Source organism: Dermochelys coriacea, chromosome 10, assembly GCF_009764565.3.
Source record: "Dermochelys coriacea isolate rDerCor1 chromosome 10, rDerCor1.pri.v4, whole genome shotgun sequence".
Classification (NCBI taxonomy): Eukaryota; Metazoa; Chordata; order Testudines; family Dermochelyidae; genus Dermochelys; species Dermochelys coriacea.
In genome coordinates this window covers 56707563-56715465 of record NC_050077.1, presented here as the reverse complement: position 1 = coordinate 56715465, position 7903 = coordinate 56707563, and positions in this window count along the sequence as shown.

The following is a 7903-nucleotide window of genomic DNA, read 5'->3' as shown; positions in this document are numbered from 1 at the left end:
CGCCCCCGTCTGATCGCCCTGCCGCCTCCCTCAGCGCCCCCGTCTGATCGCCCTGCCGCTCCTCCCTCAGCGCCCCCGTCTGATCGTCCCGCCGCCCCCCTCAGCGCCCCCGTCTGATCGCCCCGCCGCTCCTCCCTCAGCGCCCCCGTCTGATCGCCCCGCCGCCCCCTCAGCGCCCCCGTCTGATCGTCCCGCCGCCCCTCCCTCAGCGCCCCCGTCTGATCGTCCCGCCGCCCCCCTCAGCGCCCCCGTCTGATCGCCCCGCCGCCCCCCTCAGCGCCCCCGTCTGATCGTCCCGCCGCTCCTCCCTCAGCGCCCCCGTCTGATCGCCCCGCCGCTCCTCCCTCAGCGCCCCCGTCTGATCGTCCCGCCGCCCCTCCCTCAGCGCCCCCGTCTGATCGCCCCGCCGCCCCCTCAGCGCCCCCGTCTGATCGCCCCGCCGCCCCTCCCTCAGCGCCCCCGTCTGATCGCCCCGCCGCCCCCACAGCGCCCCCGTCTGATCGCCCCGCCGCTCCTCCCTCAGCGCCCCCATCTGATCGCCCCGCCGCCCCTCCCTCAGCGCCCCCGTCTGATTGCCCCGCCGCCCCCCTCAGCGCCCCCGTCTGATCGCCCTGCCGCCCCCCTCAGCGCCCCCGTCTGATCGTCCCGCCGCCCCTCCCTCAGCGCCCCCCGTCTGATCGTCCCGCCGCCCCTCCCTCAGCGCCCCCGTCTGATCGTCCCGCCGCCCCCCTCAGCGCCCCCGTCTGATCGTCCCGCCGCCCCCCTCAGCGCCCCCGTCTGATCGCCCTGCCGCTCCTCAGCGCCCCGTCTGATCGCCCCGCCGCTCCTCCCTCAGCGCCCCCGTCTGATCGCCCCGCCGCCCCCCTCAGCGCCCCCGTCTGATCGCCCCGCCGCTCCTCCCTCAGCGCCCCCGTCTGATCGCCCCGCCGCCCCCTCAACGCCCCCGTCTGATCGCCCTGCCGCTCCTCAGCGCCCCCGTCTGATCGCCCTGCCACCCCCCTCAATGCCACGTCTGATCGCCCCGCCGCCCCCTCAATGCCCCCGTCTGATCGCCCCGCCGCTCCTCCCTCAGCGCCCCCGTCTGATCGCCCTGCGCCTCAGCGCTCCCGTCTGATCGCCCCGCCGCCCCCCTCAACGCCCCCGTCTGATCGCCCCGCGCCTCAGCGCCTCCGTCTGATCGCCCTGCCGCCCCCCTCAGCGCCCCCGTCTGATCGCCCCGCCGCTCCTCCCTCAGCGCCCCGTCTCATCGCCCCGCCGCTCCTCCCTCAGCGCCCCCGTCTGATCGCCCTGCCGCCCCCCCTCAACGCCCGTCTGATCGCCCCGCGCCTCAGCGCCCTGTCTGATCGCCCCGCCGCCCCCCTCAGCACCCCCGTCTGATCGCCCCGCCGCCCCCCTCAGCGCCCCCGTCTGATCGTCCCGCCGCTCCTCCCTCAGCGCCCCCGTCTGATCGTCCCGCCGCCCCCTCAGCGCCCCCGTCTGATCGCCCCGCCGCCCCCTCAGCGCCCCCGTCTGATCGCCCCGCCGCTCCTCCCTCAGCGCCCCCGTCTGATCGCCCCGCCGCCCCCTCAGCGCCCCCGTCTGATCGCCCTGCCGCCCCCCCTCAGCGCCCCCGTCTGATCGTCCCGCCGCCCCTCCCTCAGCGCCCCCGTCTGATCGTCCTGCCGCCCCCCTCAGCGCCCCCGTCTGATCGCCCTGCCGCCTCCCTCAGCGCCCCCGTCTGATCGTCCCGCCGCCCCTCCCTCAGCGCCCCCGTCTGTTCGTCCTGCCGCCCCCCTCAGCGCCCCCGTCTGATCGCCCTGCCGCCTCCCTCAGCGCCCCCGTCTGATCGCCCTGCCGCCTCCCTCAGCGCCCCCGTCTGATCGTCCCGCCGCCCCCCTCAGCGCCCCCGTCTGATCGCCCCGCCGCTCCTCCCTCAGCGCCCCCGTCTGATCGCCCCGCCGCCCCCTCAGCGCCCCCGTCTGATCGTCCCGCCGCCCCTCCCTCAGCGCCCCCGTCTGATCGTCCCGCCGCCCCCCTCAGCGCCCCCGTCTGATCGCCCCGCCGCCCCCTCAGCGCCCCCGTCTGATCGTCCCGCCGCTCCTCCCTCAGCGCCCCCGTCTGATCGCCCCGCCGCCCCTCCCTCAGCGCCCCCGTCTGATCGTCCCGCCGCCCCTCCCTCAGCGCCCCCGTCTGATCGCCCCGCCGCCCCCTCAGCGCCCCCGTCTGATCGCCCCGCCGCCCCTCCCTCAGCGCCCCCGTCTGATCGCCCCGCCGCCCCCACAGCGCCCCCGTCTGATCGCCCCGCCGCTCCTCCCTCAGCGCCCCCATCTGATCGCCCCGCCGCCCCTCCCTCAGCGCCCCCGTCTGATTGCCCCGCCGCCCCCTCAGCGCCCCCGTCTGATCGCCCTGCCGCCCCCCTCAGCGCCCCCGTCTGATCGTCCCGCCGCCCCTCCCTCAGCGCCCCCGTCTGATCGTCCCGCCGCCCCCCTCAGCGCCCCCGTCTGATCGTCCCGCCGCCCCCCTCAGCGCCCCCGTCTTATCGCCCTGCCGCTCCTCAGCGCCCCCGTCTGATCGCCCCGCCGCTCCTCCCTCAGCGCCCCCGTCTGATCGCCCCGCCGCCCCCCTCAGCGCCCCCGTCTGATCGCCCCGCCGCTCCTCCCTCAGCGCCCCCGTCTGATCGCCCCGCCGCCCCCTCAACGCCCCCGTCTGATCGCCCTGCCGCTCCTCAGCGCCCCCGTCTGATCGCCCTGCCACCCCCCTCAATGCCACGTCTGATCGCCCCGCCGCCCCCTCAATGCCCCCGTCTGATCGCCCCGCCGCTCCTCCCTCAGCGCCCCCGTCTGATCGCCCTGCGCCTCAGCGCTCCCGTCTGATCGCCCCGCCGCCCCCCTCAACGCCCCCGTCTGATCGCCCCGCGCCTCAGCGCCTCCGTCTGATCGCCCTGCCGCCCCCCTCAGCGCCCCCGTCTGATCGCCCCGCCGCTCCTCCCTCAGCGCCCCGTCTCATCGCCCCGCCGCTCCTCCCTCAGCGCCCCCGTCTGATCGCCCTGCCGCCCCCCCCTCAACGCCCGTCTGATCGCCCCGCGCCTCAGCGCCCTGTCTGATCGCCCCGCCGCCCCCTCAGCACCCCCGTCTGATCGCCCCGCCGCCCCCCTCAGCGCCCCCGTCTGATCGTCCCGCCGCTCCTCCCTCAGCGCCCCCGTCTGATCGTCCCGCCGCCCCCTCAGCGCCCCCGTCTGATCGCCCCGCCGCCCCCTCAGCGCCCCCGTCTGATCGCCCCGCCGCTCCTCCCTCAGCGCCCCCGTCTGATCGCCCCGCCGCCCCCTCAGCGCCCCCGTCTGATCGCCCTGCCGCCCCCCTCAGCGCCCCCGTCTGATCGTCCCGCCGCCCCTCCCTCAGCGCCCCCGTCTGATCGTCCTGCCGCCCCCCTCAGCGCCCCCGTCTGATCGCCCTGCCGCCTCCCTCAGCGCCCCCGTCTGATCGTCCCGCCGCCCCTCCCTCAGCGCCCCCGTCTGTTCGTCCTGCCGCCCCCCTCAGCGCCCCCGTCTGATCGCCCTGCCGCCTCCCTCAGCGCCCCCGTCTGATCGCCCTGCCGCCTCCCTCAGCGCCCCCGTCTGATCGTCCCGCCGCCCCCCTCAGCGCCCCCGTCTGATCGCCCCGCCGCCCCTCCCTCAGCGCCCCCGTCTGATCGCCCCGCCGCCCCCTCAGCTCCCCCGTCTGATCGCCCTGCCGCCCCCTCAGCGCCCCCGTCTGATCGCCCCGCCGCTCCTCCTTCAGCGCCCCCGTCTGATCGCCCTGCCGCCCCCTCAGCGCCCCCGTCTGATCGCCCCGCCGCTCCTCCTTCAGCGCCCCCGTCTGATCGCCCCGCCGTCCCCTCAACGCCCCCGTCTGATCGCCCCGCGCCTCAGCGCCCCCGTCTGATCGCCCTGCCGCCCCCCTCAGCGCCCCCGTCTGATCGTCCCGCCGCTCCTCCCTCAGCGCCCCCGTCTGATCGCCCCGGCGCTCCTTTCTCAGCGCCCCCGTCTGATCGCCCCGCCGCCCCCCTCAGCGCCCCCGTCTGATCGCCCCGCCGCTCCTCCCTCAGCGCCCCCGTCTGATCGCCCCGCCGCCCCCCTCAGCGCCCCCGTCTGATCGCCCCGCTGCTCCTCCCTCAGCACCCCCGTCTGATCGCCCCGCCGCTCCTCCCTCAGCGCCCCCGTCTGATCGCCCTGCCGCTCCTCAGCGCCCCGTCTGATCGCTCCGCCGCTCCTCCCTCAGCGCCCCCGTCTGATCGCCCCGCCGCCCCCCTCAGCGCCCCCGTCTGATCGCCCCGCCGCTCCTCCCTCAGCGCCCCCGTCTGATCGCCCCGCCGCCCCCCTCAGCGCCCCCGTCTAATCGCCCTGCCGCTCCTCAGCGCCCCCGTCTGATCGCCCTGCCACCCCCCTCAATGCCACGTCTGATCGCCCCGCCGCCCCCTCAATGCCCCCGTCTGATCGCCCCGCCGCTCCTCCCTCAGCGCCCCCGTCTGATCGCCCTGCGCCTCAGCGCTCCCGTCTGATCGCCCCGCCGCCCCCCTCAACGCCCCCGTCTGATCGCCCCGCGCCTCAGCGCCCCCGTCTGATCGCCCTGCCGCCCCCCTCAGCGCCCCCGTCTGATCGCCCCGCCGCTCCTCCCTCAGCGTCCCGTCTCATCGCCCCGCCGCTCCTCCCTCAGCGCCCCCGTCTGATCGCCCTGCCGCCCCCCCTCAATGCCCGTCTGATCGCCCCGCGCCTCAGCGCCCCGTCTCATCGCCCCGCCGCTCCTCCCTCAGCGCCCTGTCTGATAGGCTATGCTACCCCCCCCCTCCCCAATAGGGCTGGCAACTTTCTAATTACCCTTGTCCTGCCCCTTCCTGAAGGCCACCCACCCCCACTCCTTCAATCCCCCATGACTCTATTGCTCACTCCCCCCCACCCTCACTTGCTCATTTTCAGGGCGTTGGGGCAGTGGTGTGAAAGGGCATGAGGGGCCTGTGATGCGGAGGGTGGGGGATCCTGGATGGAGCCACAAATGAGGGAGATGGGGCTCCAGGGTGGGGCAGGGGGTTGTGGTGGGGCAGGGGATACCGGCTCAGTATATAGGCTCCAGGAGGGGCCAGAAATGAGGTTTTCAGGGTGCAGGAGGGGGTTGTGGGCTGGGGTAGGGGTTTGGGGTCCTGGAGGGTGGGTGAGGGCTCTGGCTGGGGGTGCAGGCTCTGGGCTGGGGCCAGGAATGAGGGGTTTGGGATGCAGAGGGGGCTCCAGGCTGGGGGGTTTGGAGTGTGGGAGGGGATTCCCAGCTTGGGCAGGGGTTTGGGGCATGGGTTCTGGATGGTGCTCACCTCGGGCGGCTCCCTGGCAGCAGCAACATATCCTGTGGCATAGCCAGGGGGCTCTGCGCTGTGTGAGCTGCCTCTGACCGCTGGTACCACTCCCGCAGTGTTTCCCGGCTCATAGGAGCTGCAGAGCCAGAGCTAGGAGCCAAGGAATGTGTCGCTGCCTCTGGGGAGCCATGCGGAGCCAGGTAGGGAGCCTGCCTTAGCCCTACTGCACCACCGACCGAACTTTTTACGGCCCAGTTAGCAGTGCTGACTGGAGCAGCCAGCGTCCCTTTTTGACCAGGTGTTCCCGTCAAACACTGGACTTTAGGATAGGATTTTAAAAATAGTACATTTTATGATTTCAGCTATTTACATCTGAAATTTCAGGGTCTTGTAATTATAGGAGTCCTGACCCAAAAAGGAGTTGCAGGAGATAGGGGGAGTTGCAAGGTTACTGTAGTGGCGGTTGGCTTACTTCTGTGCTGTCTTCAGAGCTGGGCCACTGGAGAGCAGCAGCTGCTGGTAAGGAGCCTAGCTCTGAAGGCAGAGCCGCCACCAGCAGCAGCAGAGAAATAGGGATGGCATGGTATGGTATTGCCACCCTTACTTCTGTGCTGCTACCAGCAGAGCTGGGCCCCTTAGTCAGTATCCACCACTCTCTGGCCACCCAGCTCTGAAGGCAGTAACACAGATGTAAGGGTGGCATGGTGTGATATTGCCACCCTTACTTCCTGCTGGCGGGGCGCTGCCTTCAGAGTTGGGCACCTGGACAGCAGCTGCTGTTCTCCAGCCTGCTCCGAAGGCTGTGCAGAAGTATGGGTGGCAATACCATGACTCCTCCCTTAAATCCCCTTCTAGGTGAGGATCTTCAATTTGAGAAATGCTAGTCTCCCCCATGAAATCTGTATAGTATAGATGGATTCTCTATGTTTTGAATCTGATTACCCTGTAAGGTATTTACCATCCTGATTTTACAGAGGTGATTCTTTTACTTTTTTTTCTTCAATTAAAATTCTTCTTTTAAGAACCTGATTGCTTTTTCATTGTTCTTAAGATCCAAGGGTTTGGGTCTGTGTTCACCTATGCAAATGGGTGAGGATTTTTATCAAGCCTTCCCCACGAAAGGGGGTGTAGGGTTTGGGGAGGATTTTGCGGGGGGAAAGACGTTTCCAGGTGGGCTCTTTCCCTGTTATATATTTGTTAGACACTTGGTGGTGGCAGCGATAAAGTCCAAGGGCAAAAGGTAAAATAGTTTGTACCTTGGGGAAGTTTTAACCTAAGCTGGTAAAAATAAGCTTAGGGGGTTTTCATGCAGGTCCCCACATCGGTACCCTAGAGTTCAGAGTGGGGAAAGAACCTTGATAGTATCTTGCTACCATGTTGACTGTTACTGAGACTATACATTCTTCTTCCTTACACAAAACTGCTGCTACTTCCCTTTTTCTCCCTTTGAATTTTCTTCCTTGCAACAACTTCCAGTTCACACCCTTTCAAGTCTTCACTCCCATCCCTTTTCCCCTTCAATTTGTTAATAGGGATGTTGATATTACAGTGTCATTACTGGGCTATGAGATGACACTACATTGAGATAGGTAAATTTACCTATTCCCTGTCATCGGAGTCACTGTTTCAGACTGTCTGCAAATGCAAGTGGACATATAATGGATTTACAACTGTTAACATTTGGAAGGTTATATCTGCAGTCAGAGATGCTAGAAATTTCCACTTCAAAAAAACAAAACAAAAAAACCTTAAATTCTGCATAGCTTAAGTTTGGTATGTAGGGCACATAAGTACATAAGATGGGCCAGATGTAGCCCCTAGGACATATATTTCACACCTCTTCCTTGGCATTTTGTGTAGAGGAGAAAAGCTATTTTTACTTGCTCTTTTCCCTCTTAGCCCTCAAAAACTTTGGGGCAGGGGGGAAGTAAGGGTAATCATTGCCTAAGTTTTTAAAGTGACCATAAGGTAAGAAAAGGGGAGAAAAATTATACCGTTACTTAAAAAAAACCTTAAAAGTATGCAAAAGATTACAGAATATTTCCTCCTCAACTTCCATTAATAGAACAGGAAGAAATAAAAATTAGGAAGAAAATATACATCTTTAAAAAGGATCTGAAGATAAAGGCATTGCACAGTCAGCAGGAAAACCATTACTATAGACATCATTAGTTACAGATGAATGATATTTCCAAAATACCACTTTATATATTTACTTAGTAATATTTTTATAACATCCATTTGAACACAGCAAATTCCACAGGTTTTAAACTATGCTTCATGCTAGACTAATGTCAATATTACATACATTTTTTATTAAATTAACAAAAAAAAAATCATTTACTGCATCATACCGAAATTAGATTGTAAGCTTTTCAGGACAGAAATCATGTCTTCCTGTCTGTAATGTAAAACATTTTTGAAAGCTATCAAATTAATTACACATTTTTGTGATATCGTACTCTATTAGGGCTGCTGCTTCTCCAGTTGTAGCATAACACCACTGTCATACACCTGTGCTACTCCAAGACACGGACTCTTTCTATACAGATGAAATTATGTCCTGCTCTTCAAGGGCCAGATTAGTATAGGTGATTTCGCTTGT